The sequence below is a fragment of the Lissotriton vulgaris genome, chromosome 7, assembly GCF_964263255.1.
Source record: "Lissotriton vulgaris chromosome 7, aLisVul1.2, whole genome shotgun sequence".
Taxonomy (NCBI): Eukaryota; Metazoa; Chordata; class Amphibia; order Caudata; family Salamandridae; genus Lissotriton; species Lissotriton vulgaris.
This window is the reverse complement of record NC_141695.1, coordinates 412,244,625-412,263,473: the sequence shown is the minus strand read 5'-3', so window position 1 is coordinate 412,263,473 and position 18,849 is coordinate 412,244,625. Positions and strand designations below refer to the sequence as shown.

General features: G+C 48.3%; 1 protein-coding gene across 1 annotated transcript in view; it reads right to left on the bottom strand.

Moving 5' to 3' along the window:
• Positions 1-18,849, bottom strand: part of LOC147701761 (uncharacterized) — a 469,217-nt gene that overhangs the window by 93,254 nt on the left and 357,114 nt on the right. The gene's annotated exons all lie outside the window — the stretch shown is intronic.

The following is an 18,849-nucleotide window of genomic DNA, read 5'->3' as shown; positions in this document are numbered from 1 at the left end:
CCTACCTAAAGGTCATGTCTTAAAGTCTGTAGCCAAGCTATACAGTCCCCTATGAGTAACTCGTTCCCCACCCGGGACAAATGAACACCATCCCCCAGATACATACTGTCACCAGTAATACAACCATGCGAAATAGAATGCAGTGTATTGGAACGGAACAATCTACTCACTTTGTTATTAATTTTCCTTACTGAATGATTCAGAGCAGAAACAGAAATAGCCCCCCGCCATACTTTTCGTGGGATCAAATGGGACCATGCAATCGTGCACCCTGGAACTCTCCTTGCCAACCAACTTACAGTGGAAAGCATTGCCTCAAGAAGAAGTCGTCTACCAGTGGTGACCAAATCATTGCCCCCAAGATGTACTATGACTATAGACGGCGGTGACCTCGTCCGCCCTAGCAAACCCTCAAAAAATGATTGAAACTGGTCAATACAGAGTCCGCCCCTTCCGTAGAAGGACACCCTGTACCCGTATTCCCCAGCCACGTGAATCATGTCACCTGCTTTGAATACGTCCGTGGCACGCCTCACGTATGAGTGGCCCACGACCCACACCTCCTTTTTCACAGCCGGTGAAGTCTGACCGCTGGCCCGGTGTTGGGTCGACTGCATAGTTCGCCCTGCCTCGTAGGCTCGCGCAACTGAAACCAAACAAAACAAGAAGCGTGAGTACATCATTACAGCTTCACAACATGTGCAACCGCACATACCTTTTATAACAATTGGAGGACCAACGCCCCACACGTTTAACTTGGTCAACATTCAGACCCCTGGCTGTAGCTTCTGTAGCAGCCCCTATCCGAAAGGAATAGGTCCCAAACTCGCCCGGGTTCAAGCCCGCAGCAGTAATCGACATCGCAAGCACCCGCTGAAACTGAAACCTCGTCAGTGGGGTGGCGTCAGCGTGTCTCAACAAGGTCCCCCCCCATGATGCCACCCTTTGTGCTAAATATTTCTCTACACAACTCACCGGGCACATGGAGGACCCGGGAATCCTTTGTATGATTATGCAATCACCCATCGCACCCTGATCGGTCTTGGACCTGACAAACGAGACAGTCATTGTCTCCCCTCTGATCTGAACGTGCTCTCGGCACAGTCCCCCCATCACATCCTGCTTGTTCCTCGCCACTAGTTTGCTCACCCGCATAGCCCCGTGGAATGCCAGCGTAAAAGCGGCTCGGAATAACACTGTTTCAAATTGGGACGAACATGTTGCAGGGAGTCTGGATAATAACAGGGCCAACCTATCCAAACCTATCGGGCGCCTTTCATCTACTTTGCGACCCTCAAGGCGTTGCCACCCACGTAGCGCTTTTTGCACAACGAAAGACGCTGTCGGGTCCTGAATCCCATGAGCCCTAGCCACAAAAGAAATGGCGGCCCGATGCCTCTGGGCCGTAGCCACTGATTTGCCTGCCTGATGTAAAGACATCAGAAAGTTTACTACAGACTCTTCCTGGCCCCAAAGCTCCCCCCTAGCAGCCCCCAAAAAGGCCCAATAGGATCGGAACGCCCCTTCATATGCCTTTTTCGTCCTGGGTGCTAAACTCTCTCCCACGAGGTTACGAAGTTCGGGGCACCGAGAGACCAGAGAGCTTCGGGAAAGGGTGCCGCCACCGGGTCCGCTGTGGGCAGAAAACCCCAGAAGGCCTGCATACGAAAACGAGAAAGCGCATCAGCTGCCTTGTTCATCACCCCCGGGACATGTCTTGCCCTAAATAGTACATTCAATTGCATACATAGTAATACGATTTCCTTGAGCAATCTCAGAATCCATTTGCATCGGGCTGCCTGGCTATTGATACACTCAACAACGGTCATGTTATCAGACCAGAATACCACAGAGTGATCTCTGAATCCCTCAGGCCAAGTTCTCAGGGCCACCAGAATGGGAAAAAGTTCTAGGAAAGCAATGTTACTTGTCAGTCCACTCTCATGTCACCATGACGGCCATTTTTGTGCCGACCACTGAGTGCCGAATATGGCACCAAAACCAATGCTCCCTGCCGAATCTGTCCACAGCCCCAGCTCTTCCGAGGACACGGCCGGTTTGTTCCAGACAATTCGACCATTGAAATCCGCCAGAAATGCCAACCAAATGCGCATGTCCTGGCGAACCTCAGCCGAAAGCCTTGTGTGATGATGACCCTCCTTCAGGCCGACCATGGCTTGAGCGATCGAGCGAGAAAAGGGGCGGGCCATCGGTATCACTCTTAGGGCAAAATTCAATTGTCCCACCAATTGCTGTAATTGATGTAGCCTCACCTTAGACTTACTTATACACATTTGCAGGGATGCCCTGAATCTTAACACTTTGTCACCTGGTAAACGAAAACACCCTTCTTCGGAATCGAGCTCGATCCCCAGAAACTCGAGGCAAGTCGAGGGACCTACAGTCTTACCTGGTGCCAGTGGCACGCCAAACTGATTCATCAAGACACAAAATGCAGTCAAAGCCTGCCCACATTCCGGATCCCCGGCTGCCCCCAGAAACAAAAAGTCATCGAGATAATGCATAACATGGTGAAACCCCGTCTTCTTTGTGAAGACCCATTGCAGGAAGCAACTGAATTTTTCGAAATAGGCACAAGATATAGAGCACCCCATCGGCATACATTTATCCATGTAATAGTGACCCTGAAACATGAAACCAAGAAGACGCTGATCGTCTGGATGTACCGGGAGCAACCGGAACGCTGACTCGATATCAGATTTTGCCATCAGCGCCCCGGGCCCTAGGCGATTCAATATGGCTACGGCCTCATCGAAGGATGCGTACCGCACCGAACACACTTCCGGGTCTATCGCATCGTTTACGGAAAGACCACGTGGGGCTGATAAATTATGTATCAGCCGAAACTCACCCGGGTCCTTCTTGGGGACCACCCCTAAAGGGGAACAAACAAAGTTAACCACTGGTGGTACATTAAATGGACCGGCGACTCGACCTCGAGCCACCTCTTTCCCGATCTTTTCTTGTACCACGGTCGCATGCTGCAAGACCGATATCTGGTTTTTACATTTTGCTATACCCTGAAAATCCCCCACTGGGATGCGGAAACCATATGAAAACCCGTTCCGCAACACCCGAGCGGAAGCGTGATCCGGGTATTCGCTGAGCCAAGGAATCATTGCCATGGTATCAATTGGAGTAGGTAAAGGCGCCCCTCGGACTATGTTAGACCTGTTTGGCGCCTCCTCTACCCCCGTTATCACCAGTCTTGGCTCTGCACATGGACTCAGGATGGGATGATTGCCCACACCCACTACACTCGTGCCTAAATTTGCATGACCCCTGGGGCCTAGTACATTTTCCCCTGTTAAAGTTCCAACATACCCCCCTTTTACCTGTGTTGCCGATTGGCCTTGAGTGATTGTCGTTACTCGTACCTGATCGAAAGGGCGTCCCCGCATATTGGCGGGAGGATTCACCAACATTACTCCCTACTAAAGGGACTTTCAACATACCATAGTCCTCCATTTTGGACCAGGACACAGAATCATAACAATCCCAAGTTAAGTTTCTATCATGCTCTTTCGCTTTTCTGAAAATATTATCGTAACAGAACCAATGATTGCCCTCGTGTGACACAGAATACCCCATGATTCGTGACTGATAAATCGGCAATTCAGGCAGCAATTCGGGCCTCCGTTCACCCAAAATGGATGTAAAAACCCCCCATGCTTTGCCCCAATTGCCAATGTTTTCATTTACCTTGAAGGCGGCCATCTTTGCGCGCCAAACACTCGGATGCATGAGCTCCTTCTGGCTCTTAACATGCTCCATCTCATAATGATCGGTAAGCAACGAGAAGATGTTTATATACTCCCCTGCCCATATCTTCTCTTTGATAGCTAGAGGGACATGTTGACCCAACTTTTCCCTTCGAGAGGGTGCCGACTCATCCCTAGCAACCGGCAAAGGCCGCTTACCTGAACTGGAAGCTGTATCTGCGACTGCCGCAGCCGGCAATGGCGCCTTCGTCGCTTCCCTTGTTTCCCGCAGCTGCTTCATCAACACCTGCGCGTCGTCAGCCGTGGCGCCCTTGCTACCTTTACCCAACCACGCTGCTAATTGTGCTGCCAGCTCGGGCGGCATATCCTCTCCGGACACGGGGGTGACCACCACGGGAATCGGATTCCCTTCCTCCGGCACAGGAATGGGTGCCTCACTTGGGTTACAGGGAACTGGGACGTCTCCCCCTGTCGCTCCCTTTCTGGGCCTCTTGCCTTTTCCACCCGGAGCTGTTCCTGCCAGAGGACGTTTCGGCCCCCCTTCCTCCTCTTTATCCGCCATTCGTTTCTTTAGGTCGGTCACCTCCTTCATGAGAACCCGCAGCATCTGGTCGGTAGTCATTCTCTTTCCCGCCTTTTTAGGCATTTTCCGACAGAGTATCTGTAAAACAAACAAGAAAGATTACAACGCTCAAAATTGGCTCTTCGTTCCGTCTCGAGCTCACGTGCAGCGAGGAGGTGCAGCTTCAGAGCACAGGAACAAGAGGATGCTTTCTTGGCTTGTTGCTCCTTTTATCCGTCTTCAGGGCGGGCGTACACCCGCCCCTGCCCGCCCCAAAGGGCGTGGCCGGCCGCGTCAGTGTCTAGGCCAGCCCACTCCAGGGCGGGAAAAGGCGCGCCCCGGCTACGCCGCTTCGGGCATACCAGCCGAGGCTCGCCTCCCGCCCAAGATGGCTTCCCGGGGGGATCGTTGTACTCCACCATACGTTCGGGGGGACCGAATGGTCGCCCCTTTCCATATGCCACCACATCCTTAATCCTTATAAAGGCTATAGTGGAGTTACATTGATGTGGATCTAAATTTAATCTAGAAGAGACCAAATTCCAATACAATTTCTTAATTGTGGCTTTAGGTGGGGCAGTTCTCTGGGCCCACGCATCACCCAGCCCTAACTCCACTAATAACCATTTTACATCCCTCAGCCATTTAATCCTGGACCAGCCTTCCATGGCCATGACCTCTGATAGTGCTTCTGCATAGGAGGCTAGTTCGGGCACCCGCCACAACCTCGCCCACAGGAGCAAGGGGCGGAGTAGCGCTTGGTCCTTAATCGATCTGCAGCCTAGATCCAATAATACGGGTACTGTTGGAGTACTCAACGGGAGAGCCATCAGGTCTTTCAAAAATTTGCTCTCTGACTTTACTAATGGATCCAGGTTGCAAGTACCCCACAACTCCGCCCCGTAGAGGGCAGCGCTAACCCCTCTAGCTGTATATATCTCAATGACTGAGGCAATAGGTTTACTTGTGGACGAGCGTTGTTCCTTTAGTAATACTCCCGCCACCCTTTTATGACACAAAGGCCTTTTTTTGGATATGTGGGTTCCAACTAAATGTGTCATTAAGGCGGATACCCAAATAATCGTACTCGGATACCCTCTCTAGTGGGACAGAATTCAATACCGGAGGTCGCCCTGGTTTCTTAGGAGGATTCATAATCAAATACTTCGTTTTGTCTGTATTGATTACCAATCCTCTCAGTAAACAAAACTCCTGAAAACTATTCAAAAGGCTTTGAAGACCCATAGGGGACTTTGAAATAAGAAGGATATCGTCTGCAAAAAGCAGTGTTGGGATCCGTTTACCCGCCAGGGAAGGAGCATCCAAGGGATTCCTTGACAAATGCTCAACCACTCCGTTCACATAAAAAGAGAACAGAGTGGGAGCTAGCACACATCCCTGATGGACCCCCCTTCCCACAGGGATCCTATCAGTTTTTTCTCCATTCGTGCCCCATCGCAAATTGCCAGCATGCAATCTCATGAGGAGGGATAGAATATAATGAGGCAACCCTAATTCCAACAGAACCTTCCATAACTCCTCCCTTGGTACCAGATCAAAGGCAGTCTTGAGGTCTATAAAGGCCAAGTACAGACTGCCTTTGCCCAGCTCCACCACCTTCCAGTGCAAGAGAGCCAGTCTGAAGGCCTGTTCAATAGTCCCGGTTCCAGAGCGAAATCCAGCTTGGAAGTCCGACAGGATATTATTATCGTCCGCCCACTGGAGCACCCTTCCCAAAATCACCTTCCCGGCCACTTTTTGGGTTGAGTCGATGAGACTTATTGGCCTGTAGTTGGCTGGGTTGTCCCGACACCCCTTTTTGAATATCGGGACAACCTCAGCCCCCTTCCAGGAGTCAGGTACAGGCGCACCGCTATTAATAGCGTTAAGCAATGTTGAAACCAGCTTCCCCCACTCCTTTGGGTTAGGCCTTAGCAAGTCACCCGGAATCCCATCAGGCCCTGCTGCTTTTAGAGGCACCAATGATTCAATTACAACTTCCACCTCTCTAGCGGTAAAGGGATCGCCTTCAGTGTCCCCTGCACACTCAGACAAAGCAAGGGTGGTGTAGGGAGCCACCTCAATAGGGGTATAAAGGGACGAGAAGTGGTTGAACCAATTCTGGGCAGGGATGTTGCACGTCACCAAAGTACTGACCAGCCTGTCCCTGGATCTTATAAGATTCCAGAAGCTCTTGGCATCCCTGCGCATACTAGCTTCCATAAGATCCGCCCAGAATCTGTCCTCCCATTCTTTCTTTGCTGCGATAGTAGTCTGGGAGTACTCTTTCCTAGCCAGTCTGATTGCGGCCTGGGATTTGCTTTTGATAGCACCTATCAAGGCGTATTTCTTCTCCCTGCATTTTTTAGTGTACCACCCCGGCGGCTTAGGCAAATTCTTGCACTTGCCAGTCTTACTTGGCAGAATGAAAAAGTCACTCAAGGCCTTGGTTGTGTCGCAGAAAAGCGCTGAGACTTCCCCAGACAAAGGAGTCAACGAGTCCAATTTAGACAGAGCTGTTTCTAGGAGTGCCCCAATAGCTAGCACTTTTTCTTCGTCAAAGGTAAGCTTACTCCATTTCAAGTGTCTACCGCAATTGGAAGGATATACTTCCTGAGGGCTGGGTGCTAATTGAGACATGTGCACCCCCTGATTCCCAGTCCACAAGGGACGGAGGGCAAGAGAGAGGAGGTTGTGATCGCTCTTGACCTCCATGTCCTGCAAGAAACTCCAAAGTTTATTGTCTAGGAGAATATAGTCTATCCTAGATGTATGGTTGGCCCTGTTGTAAGTGTGGGCTCCAGAAGAATCTGACATCGTCCTCCCGTTAACAGCCCTAAGGCCAAATTCCATATTTAAGGAGTTAATTTGAACCACCACTTGGGACCACCTCCTAATGGGAGGTATAGTTAGGATGGGTATCCCTCTCCTAGTATCTTCATCAGCGGTTCCCAAGGTGCCCTCCATTTCAAGGGGCTCAAATGTACAAATTAGGTCCCCCACGACCAGGACATGGGAACTAGTGGAATGTTGCCTAAGCAAAGTTTCCAACCCTGATACTGTAGTGGACTGCGAGCCTCCCTTCATGCCCCTGCCATAGATAATAAAAATGTCCAAGGTCAGCCCTCTCCGAGGTCCCTTAATGGATACACTCAGTAGATCAGGCGAGTTTGACACATACTGAATAATTTGGCAACCAAGTGAAATGGCAACCCAGATAAGGAGGCCTCCTGAGGAGCGGCCCTTCCCCAAAAGGGGGGTAACTGCTGGTACAAAAAAGAATGTATAACCTACCTTGTGGCAAGGCTCCCTACTCCAGGTTTCTTGAAAAGATACAAATAGAGTAGCCCTCCACAAGGGTGTTCTAATCAGGTAAAGCCAGCTTCCTCAATATGCCCGCAACATTCCAACTAAGAATCCTTAGGTCTAAATCCCCCACTGCATGCTCCCTGAATGGTTCAATACTGGGTTCCCCTTCCCTCTCATAAGATGTACAAGTTGCATTTACTCCTTGTTTAATCCCAACAACCTGGTTAGAATCCTGAACTAGGGGACTGGGTACATCTGGTGGAAGTGGTGGGCTGACATTATTGGGCCTAGAGCATGAGGCTCTAACACAAGACCTGGGCTCAGAAACAGGGGAACCTCCCCAGGGGAAATGTCATTTCAGTACCCTGGCGTCCTCCCATGTGGCCCTGACCATGCAACTGACTGATATGGCAAGGGGATAAAATGATTCTCGCGAGGTGTAAGATTTTTCCTCCAACCTCCACTCCAATTAATACCGTGTTCCTACCGATCTCGGGTAGAAGTAGGTCAAATCTACTACCCCAATACCTGCACCACTAGATCCCGGATTCTGGTTGCAGATTGTTTGGGCAACCCTAACATCTTTAAAATTAACCACCACACACTCTCCCTCGAATTGCTTCTGCCCATAGCCTACCCACCCTACCCTTCTGACACCTAAGATCAGACCATCTAATTCCCTGGGAAGAGGTCTGTTTATCCTAAGCCAATGCATGGTTTTGTTTTTTAACATTTGGTAGGATTCTTGCTGGTCAGCCTTCAAGGGTGGTACATTAGTAAGGATGGCGACATAGGGCTGACAGTCTGGGGGTAAGTTCACGGGGGGTGTTCTAGGGGCCTCTTTGCGAGGGAGCATATCAAGCTGGGTAGCTAACGGGGGATTGAATTTGAATTTGAATTTAAAATATTTCTATAGCGCGACGTTCACCAGACGGTTTCTTGGCGCTTTTGGGAACATGGACTGCAGAAACAGAGGGATAAACAGAAATCAATTCAGAATTGAATTTACAGTGGAAAAGCTTGGCTGAACAAAAAAGTCTTCAGGCCCTTACGAAAGAAAGAATAATCTTTGGCCAGACGTAGGTGGGCAGGAAGGGAGTTCCAAAAGGTGGGTGCCAAAAATGAGAATTTGGACCCACCCCATTTTTTTCTCTTAAAACGGGGAACCTGTAGGAGAGCTTGGGACGAGGACCGGAGCTCCCTAATGGGAACATATTCCTTCAACAGGGCAGAGATAAAAGCAGGGGCAGTTCCCTGGCGGGACTGAAAGACCATACAGCCCATCTTAAAAAGAGAACGCTGCCGAATAGGCAGCCAGTGTAGAGCCTTTAAAAGTGGCGTGGAGTGATGAGAGCGGGAAAGGCCATAGACTAGCCGAGCCGCCTGATTCTGCACTAGCTGGAGTTTTCTTAGACTGTAGGCCGGGATGCCGTTGTAAAGGGCATTGGCATAGTCCAACCGGGAGATCACAAGGGCAGACATGATTAGTTTTAGTAGGTTAAATATACAAGGGAACCCAAAGTAATGGCCAAGGACCATGGGTTAGGCTACTAATTTTATATTACAAAGGTCCTAGGTTTATCATAATATCTGAAAGATTAATTTTCACAGGCTAAAAATAAAGACTGTGTTTTTTTGCTTTAGTGTCCAGCCGGACCTAAAAGTATTTATTTTCAAAATAATGAAGATAGACAACATAAAGCGAAAACATTTCGCACATTGATAACTGGGCACAAGCCTGTACCAAGTCAGGGGGAGACACAATACAGGAAGGAAAGACAAAGAATTCACAGGCAAACAAGGAGAACAGGGTGGCTTAAAAAACAATGCAAGAAATTCTTGAGTAAGCACAAACCCACAGTAACTGCCGGGAAATTACAATTCATATAACGGGCAGTACTGCAAACAGTCGACGAACGTTTCGATCCCTATCTCCAATGATGTACTGGGATCATCTTCAGGACTAGAATTGATTTTGCCTGAGTTAACAAGTGAGCCTGTAAGGTATAAACAGGAGGGAAAAAGAAGGAAAAAGAAAGATTTTTTCTGTATCCATTATTTCCAATGTGAGCGCTAAAAGACTAATGTGCTAGTCAACCGCCATTTTTCATGCAAGGTGCAACGTGTGCATATGCAGTCGAGTGTTTCCCAAAGGGCACGGAACTCATTGTGCTCGTGTTTGGGATGCAAGACAACAGAACAGACGAAAAAGGCATACCGCGTATTTTTTGGTGGCAGTGGTGCTAGGTGGCGGGGAATAGTGGATATTCGTGGTGGGGTATCGTGGTGATGGGGGTGAAAAAGCGGCAAATAATTACCACGAGTTGGGCTGGTTGGGCCAGTTGTGGGAGAAACAAGCTTCCGATCGGTTCCAATTGATGTTGATACCTGGGGGGATTTGTATGGTTAAAATTCATATGTGGCAGGTGAATTATAAACACTGCCTGCTCTAATGTAAGAAATCACAATTACCAGGTGATGATTCTTAAGTACCGAAAGGAGGGTGAGAAACCGGCCAGCATCAATCAAATTTATTCATGACCTGGAAAGGGAGGTTTTATAAACCGAAATTACAAGTACTGCAGTGATGCCACGATGACAATTTTGTGCAACTAAAGGTAAAAAACCACATTACCGGGAGAGCCTGGCGAGTAGCGTCGGCTCGGGAACGGACTTCAATTTAGGGGGCGGTGATGGTCTGTGAACAAAGACGTATGGTTAACTACAAAAAGTGGGGGCAATGAGTGAGTGAGTGGTGATAAGTAAAACGGGTATTTTTACCGTAACCGGGAATCGGATTACTAGTAAGGCGTTCAATGGAGCCTTCCGTGCGAGCCTGCAATAAATAAAACCACACATGGATCATGTCGTGGGATACCAGACATGATTGGAACCATAAGGGTGCCATGATTCAGACAGGAGCTTACCTTGAATCACTCGTAGAGGGGCCGCGATGGGGTCCCGTCAGTGCAGCACGATGGCCGAATGATGAGCGTCTGCATGCCGAGGCGTCCATATGTTGTGTTACGACCAGGGTAGACAGCGAGAATGGACTACGGTCGTTTGGCTAGTGTCGGTCGCCATATTGGAACGGTGAACCGTGTAAAGTCAGGAAATGTTGGGTGACCAATGTGCAGGCCTTTTTTATGTTGGGTGTACCAACAAGGGGAATCGATTTAAATAAATTAATTATTGGCTCGAATAACCGGCGTGCCCCGTGATGGTTATTCGCACGGAAGGCTCCATTGAACGCCTTACTAGTAATCCGATTCCCGGTTACGGTAAAAATACCCGTTTTACTTATCACCACTCACTCACTCATTGCCCCCACTTTTTGTAGTTAACCATACGTCTTTGTTCACAGACCATCACCGCCCCCTAAATTGAAGTCCGTTCCCGAGCCGACGCTACTCGCCAGGCTCTCCCGGTAATGTGGTTTTTTACCTTTAGTTGCACAAAATTGTCATCGTGGCATCACTGCAGTACTTGTAATTTCGGTTTATAAAACCTCCCTTTCCAGGTCATGAATAAATTTGATTGATGCTGGCCGGTTTCTCACCCTCCTTTCGGTACTTAAGAATCATCACCTGGTAATTGTGATTTCTTACATTAGAGCAGGCAGTGTTTATAATTCACCTGCCACATATGAATTTTAACCATACAAATCCCCCCAGGTATCAACATCAATTGGAACCGATCGGAAGCTTGTTTCTCCCACAACTGGCCCAACCAGCCCAACTCGTGGTAATTATTTGCCGCTTTTTCACCCCCATCACCACGATACCCCACCACGAATATCCACTATTCCCCGCCACCTAGCACCACTGCCACCAAAAAATACGCGGTATGCCTTTTTCGTCTGTTCTGTTGTCTTGCATCCCAAACACGAGCACAATGAGTTCCGTGCCCTTTGGGAAACACTCGACTGCATATGCACACGTTGCACCTTGCATGGAAAATGGCGGTTGACTAGCACATTAGTCTTTTAGCGCTCACATTGGAAATAATGGATACAGAAAAAATCTTTCTTTTTCCTTCTTTTTCCCTCCTGTTTATACCTTACAGGCTCACTTGTTAACTCAGGCAAAATCAATTCTAGTCCTGAAGATGATCCCAGTACATCATTGGAGATAGGGATCGAAACGTTCGTCGACTGTTTGCAGTACTGCCCGTTATATGAATTGTAATTTCCCGGCAGTTACTGTGGGTTTGTGCTTACTCAAGAATTTCTTGCATTGTTTTTTAAGCCACCCTGTTCTCCTTGTTTGCCTGTGAATTCTTTGTCTTTCCTTCCTGTATTGTGTCTCCCCCTGACTTGGTACAGGCTTGTGCCCAGTTATCAATGTGCGAAATGTTTTCGCTTTATGTTGTCTATCTTCATTATTTTGAAAATAAATACTTTTAGGTCCGGCTGGACACTAAAGCAAAAAAACACAGTCTTTATTTTTAGCCTGTGAAAATTAATCTTTCAGATATTATGATAAACCTAGGACCTTTGTAATATAAAATTAATGATTAGTTTTAGTGCCAGAGGGGAAAAGAAACGAGAGACAGTGCGAATAGTACGGAGAGTGAAAAAACAGGAAGAGACAACAGAACTAACTTGGGAATGAAGAGTGAGAAGGTTATTCATTCTTATGCCAAGGGTCTTGACGGTGGGGGAGGGAGTGGGAGAGGGACCAAAGGAAGAGGGCCAGAAGGAAAAAGAAGTCCAGGGACTGGAGGAGCCACCCGTGAGAACCAGCTCAGTCTTGTCTGGGTTCAACTTCAAATGGTTGTGGCTCATCCAATCCCTGATGAAAATCATAACAGTTTGAAAATTAGAAATAGAATGAGAAGAGGGAGAAAGATCAAAGACGAGCTGGAGATCATCTGCATAGTTATATACAGTGACCTCCAGCTGCTGGAGTGCAAAGATAAGAGGGTAGATATACAGATTAAACAAAAGAGGGGAAAGAGAAGAGCCCTGGGGAACACCACAGGTGATCTTAAGGGGAGTTGATGTGAAGTCCCCCAGCCGGACTGCCTGGGTGCGGTCCTGCAGGAAGGACGAAAGCCAGACCAGGGCTGAGCCCCCGATTCCCGCCGCTCTGATACGTGAAAGCAAGATGGAATGGTCCACCGTATCAAACGCGGCGGAAAGATCGAGGAGTACCAGAGCCTGGTGTTTGCCCTGGTCCAAGCCCTCCCTGAGTTCGTCCTGGACCGACACCACAACGGCTTCCGTCGAATGCCTGGGCCGAAATCCCGCTTGACAAGATGCCAAGCCGCCAGTTGCTTCCACGTGAGCACTAAGTACCGACGTGGTATATCGCTCAAGCACCTTGCCTAAATAGGGTAGCAAGGAGATGGGCCGATAGTTAGTTGGGGAGGATGGGTCAGCACCAGGTTTTTTTTAAATAGGTACAATAGAGGCCGATTTAAGGGCGGGAATTACAACCCCTTGTGCAAGAGAGCTGTTAAGAAAGGTGATCGGGGGCTGAGTGCAGACTGAGTAGATCCGTTGAAGGATGTGGGCCGGACAAATGTCGGCCGGGGAGCCCGATTTTACCTTGGGAAGTAAACTCAAGAAAACTTCTTCCGTCAGAGGGGGAATCGAAAGTAAGCAGGATTGAACAGAGGGGGGGAGGGGATCAACATAGCTAGAGGAGGGGGGGGGGATGTTAGTCTTGATCTTAAGGATTTTGTCCAAAAAGTAATGATTCAGAGAATCACATAGGGCCTGGGTAGGAGGGAGGTTGGGGCTGGTCCTATCTGAGAAGGCCAGCTCATTGACGATATTGAAGATTTCTTTCGATTTATTTTCAGACACTAAAATTTTGGCAGAGAAGTGAGCAGATTTTGCTTCTAAGATAGATTTTTTATATTCCTGTAGTAATGCTAGGTAGCGCGTTTTCTGTACAGGGCAATACTTCCTTCTCCACAGTCTCTCAGCTCGCCGGAGAGACAGCTTTTTTTCCTTTAAATGGTCGTTAAACCACCGGTTTGCCTCCTTAGGTCTTTTGGTCGATATCCGGCGTAAAGGGGCTATTATGTCACATCCCTCCGTGAGCCAGGAGTCAATCGCGACAGCTTGTGAAGAGGATGGTAAGCCAGTCAGATCTGGGGCGGAATTTAGCAAAGAGGATGATAGGACAACAAGATCGGCACGATTCCAACTTCGTGCCCATGTGTTTTTTTGTGGCAGAGTCTTAGTGACAAGATTAATATGGAGGGAAAAAGAAATAATAGCATGGTCCGACCATGGGCATGGGGACACTAGCAACGAAGAAATGGCATAATTAAGGGACCAGACTTGGTCGAGCACGTGGCCACGTACATGAGTTGGGACATTGATGTGAGAGGTAAAATTCATTGATTGCAGTGATTCAGTAAATTGCTTAGAAGCAGGACATTCAAATGGGTCATTGGGCCAGTAATTAAAATCCCCTAGTACTAAGACTGAGGCATGATTGACCGCCAATGTAGCTAGAACTGGTTCTTCTTGGCTGAAATAGATCATGACCTTTGCTAGTACCTGAGTTTCTTACACTAACAAGGCCATTTCCACCAGGGACCTCAGAACGCACAAACGTCTTAACAGGGAGAGTACTGGCCTTTGATATGTTTGGTTGATCTGTGCCGTTCGTTGTTACCATCGCTGGGTTTCGACCACCCCCGTTAGAGGCCACAGCGTGCGGAGCAGAAATATTAGCCGCAGCCACCCCCTTAGTCGTTCCAGGTGCAGTAGGTGGGCCCTGTGAGGATATAGGGGGCGCCCGGACAACAGATTCCCCCCCTGGTTCATCCTCCCTGATTCTAGAATGAAGCTTAATGAGAGATTTTATGGAGAAAAAGTTGTCCAGAGTCACTTGCTCAAACCTATTCAACCGCTCTGCCAGCCCTTTAACTCTCTCTAATACCGGAATCAACAAAGATTTCAGCATTTTCTCTATGGGGCAATTGAGGGGATCTCATGGGGTAGGAGCTTGACAGGGTCAGTAGTCAGATCAGCACGTGGCTTCACTGCTATAGACCCGGAGGACTCGCTCCCCGTGGCCCCCTGAAGACAACTTCCAACCACCCCTGCGCCCTCATGACTTGCACCCATCCCAGTGCCAAGTCTCCTAAGTTTATTATAGGGTTTGGGATGACAACCTTTGCGCGAGCTAACAATTCTTTTCCTTTTGGTGAGGACAGATCTATTTACAGCCGACGATACCGGCAATAGTGGAGGAAGGGTATCCCCACGGCTAGAGGGAATTTTGGAAGGGAACAAGGGTAAGAAGGCATCACTGGGCCTTAGATCCATAGTATCATCTATTGCACCAGGTGCTAAGTCTGCCATATTCTCCACACTACCCAAACTGTCCCTTAATACAATAACCCGTGGATGTTCTAGAGGAAGAGAGGCATTCACTTTGGGGTCGATTACGCGTGCTGGCGAAGGAGCTGGCGCCAGGGAACCCAAAGACGACCGCTTCTCTGGGAGGTTTTTGAGAAGTTCGATAGATAACCGTCGCTCAGCGCGTCTCTCAGCCAGTGCAATTTCTCTATCTATCTCTCGGGTGGCCCTAAGAAAATATTTGTCTAGGGGTCCTAATATGGGAACCCCTGCAGTAGAGGGTAAGGGGGGTGGTACACGTAGTCATGCTATAATCATAAATAGAATTTAACCACTATAGTTAATAACGTGCAAAAGTCCCGAACGTATGGTAGTCCTTTAGCAATGGCAGTTAGAAGTATCGAACCCAAAAAGACTCACTGTATCGAAGCTAGACGATCAGAATAAGGCCCAGGTCCAAATGTTAGAGGGTAGGCCCAGCTCAGCCTCCTGCAGCCCCTGACGGCCACAGATGGTCCCGCCCTTGTCCCTGGCTTCTCCTGGCGCTCGCCCGCGCGCGTCCCGCGGGACGAGGGACCGAGGGAGCCTTTATGCGCTTCCTGGCGCTTGCCTCTGACGCCCACTGCTGGTCACGGGGGTGGGAGGGGCCCGGCAGAGCCAAGCCCGGCCGGGGGAACAGGCGGAGCAAGGCCCGGCCCTTAGCTGCTGGTGCAGCAGAGATCAGCGGAGCCAAGCCCGGCCCTCTGAAGCACTGGAAACAACTGCAGCCACACAGTGGAGATCGGCGGAGCCAAGCCCGGCCCTCTGAAGCACTGAAAACACTGCAGCCACACAAGTAAGACTCCCCTCGGACTCAGCACCGAGGGAGCATTTATGCGCCTCCTGGCGCTTGCCTCTGACACCCACTGCTGGTCACGGGGGTGGGAGGGGCCCGGCGGAGCCAACAGGCGGAGCAAGGCTCGGCCCTTAGCTGCTGGTGCAGCGGAGATCGGCGGAGCCAAGCCCGGCCCTCTGAAGCACTGGAAACAACTGCAGCCACACAGCGGAGATCAGCGGAGCCAAGCCCGGCCCTCTGAAGCACTGAAAACACTGCAGCCACACATGTAAGGCAACAGGCATCCTTGTACACATTTCATTTACTTCATGCCGGCATTCAACAGTATAAATATGTGCTACCTATACAAAAGTGCAAGCCTTATGGCCCCTTCTCACATCTTCTACGGACTAATATTGAGTTCCGTACAAATATATGGGTAAATGTTCAGGTATAGATCAAGAGACCACACAAAACATATTATAACAAATAGAAGCCTAAAAACAACGTGTGCCCTAGCCACTTTGTATTTTGTTTATACACATCTGATCTGGGTGATGATTTTCCACCTAGTTTAAGATACTCTCCTCTGTAAACAATGCAAGATGCACACCATTATAACCGTACTTAAGTGGGGTCTTCAAGTGTCTATATGTAACGAATAGTACGATTAAGTTGCTATCACGGCTACCTAGCTTGGATATGACCTGGAACTAGTCATTCGCGGAATGCAATGAAATGAGCAAATGTTGGGAGAGCAAATGTTGGGAAAGCAAAGGGCATGAGAACACTGCATTGGAGAGAGAACTGGACTAAAGAAAGTAGAAGATGGACAAGAAAGCACACGTGAAAGCACCGGATGGAGAGCACGGTGAGGTGGTGTGGAGCTTTGCATGGGAGATAGAAGAATGGGGAAACATATATGGAAGGACGTAAGTTGATTCAGCACACAAAGGAGCCCATAATAAGTAAGAACAGATTGGAAGAGGCTAGATTAAATGAGTAAATTGGAGGATAACACACGATGGAGAAGCACAGAGGCTTGCACAGAGCCCTAGATGGATGAAAAGAGAAAGATAGACAGGGAGAGAGAGAGAGAAAGAGACACGCACCAAAGTAGTGAGCACAGGATAAACAAGAACAAGCTGTAGAAAGACACACGTCCGGATAATATTACAGAGATAAACAGCACGGGCAAGCGCAGACAAATTCCATGTCATGTCATGTACATGCACACATTCATCTTTCGGCACAAAACATACGTTGCCTAAGCAGAACATGAGTGCCAGAGCTGAAAGCTCTGAAGTCAAGTGCACAGTACTATATCCCATCCGTTAGAGCACAGCTTTCCAAACTGTGTGGCGCAACACATTACTGTGTCGCGCCCCAGCCGTAGGTGTGTCACGGGATGAGATTACTTCTGCCGGGAATCGGCAGAGCCGGGCTGCAGGGGCTCTTAGAAGGGGTGAAACAACAACAAAGCCCTATTGACACTCACAAGGTCTTTAAAGACCTGTCAAGTGCTCAGGTGCGGCTGTGAGCGGTCCCGGGATGACAAACACGACGGGGGGCGACTGGGGGGCTGAAGCCCTTTAGGCTTAAGGCTTAATACCGAGTACCTGTAAATGGCCACCTTCGGGAAATATGTATCTTACAGTTTACTTTGGCGTGTGCAGTAGGCAACGGGCCACGTTGTGCTGCTGCAAGACTTACCGGTATTCACAGCTTTTCCTTCAGAAGATGGGTGACAGAGTGCATGTGAGAAATTGTGTCTTATGTGGTTTATTTACTCTGATACATTATGCCATTGTATAAACTCATAGCGACACATTTGATCGAATGTAATGTGTGTGAGCCAGTCCTTTCTATAGTTGTTGCTGTCGATGGTCATTAGCAGGTTCAATATTTTTTGCTTTTTTTCTTATTTGATTAGAGCCCACAGCTGCTTATCTGCACAGTGAACTTCCCTTCAACTTTTGTGGCACTGCACAGGCCTCTCGCTTCAATGCCTTTTACGTGGATCGTTACTTAGGATTTTCTTACTGCAATGTTAAAGGAGAGGCATTGATTTATCCTTTTAAATGTGAAATGGCCTTCCACAATGAGCTTGTTTATCAATTGTCCGTTATCATGTGGCTGTCTAATTTCATTTCTATTAACCCAAGTGGTAGTCGAGAGGAATCCTCTTCCAAAGCATTATCTAATCTTCAAGATAAATACACAATACGTGATGCCAGCAGATGGCAAAAATACAAATTTTTTCTTCTAAACATCCCTTGTAGTTAAACGTGTTGTTCGTGTGCTGAAAAGACAATATTTCACAAGACATAATGCTCTTTTATTACAATTCTTACACTGCGTTTTTTTTACAGTGCAAGCATATCTTGATAACTTCAAATATGATCGAATTGAAATTTCTCAGACTTTCTACTTAAGAATGTGCCAACGAATGTGGTTGGGATAACTGTTGAATATTTTTTCTCACACTTTTCTTTTTTTTTTTTACTTTTAACAGCTTTTGGTCAAAGTCACCGAATTCTGCATTTTCAACCTAGCTACTGGCTGCAATGTGGTTTACTTGTGGCTAAACATCATGTGTGGGGGTGTTTGATGACATAGAACTGCTCCAGAGTTATTGAAAAGTGGTGATTTTGGTATTTCTGGTAATATGGGCGCCTTTTGCATTCACAGGAGCCACATCATTTGACTCCATTCTCTTCCATATTTACTTCTCTTTAAATAATTAACAGGGAATTTGATTTGTATATAAGTAACATATTAATTGAGTGAAAAAGCTAGTAAAAAAGCATGAGTCTGGTGCAATTACAATTTGTGAAAATATATGAGCATATGACTTTTCTATAAAACTAAATGAACTATAACGACCATAGGGAATATAGTAATCAGAGTGCTAGGGTGTGGGGGTGTGTGTGGGGGGTGTGGAGGGTGTGTGTGTGTGTGGGGGGATGTGGGGTTGTGTGTGTGGGGGGTTGTGTGTGTGTCTGTGGGGTGTGTGTCTGTGGGGTGGTGTGTCTGTGGGGTGGTGTGTCTGTGGGGTGGTGTGTGTGGGGTTGTGTGTGGGGCCCGAACCCTCCAT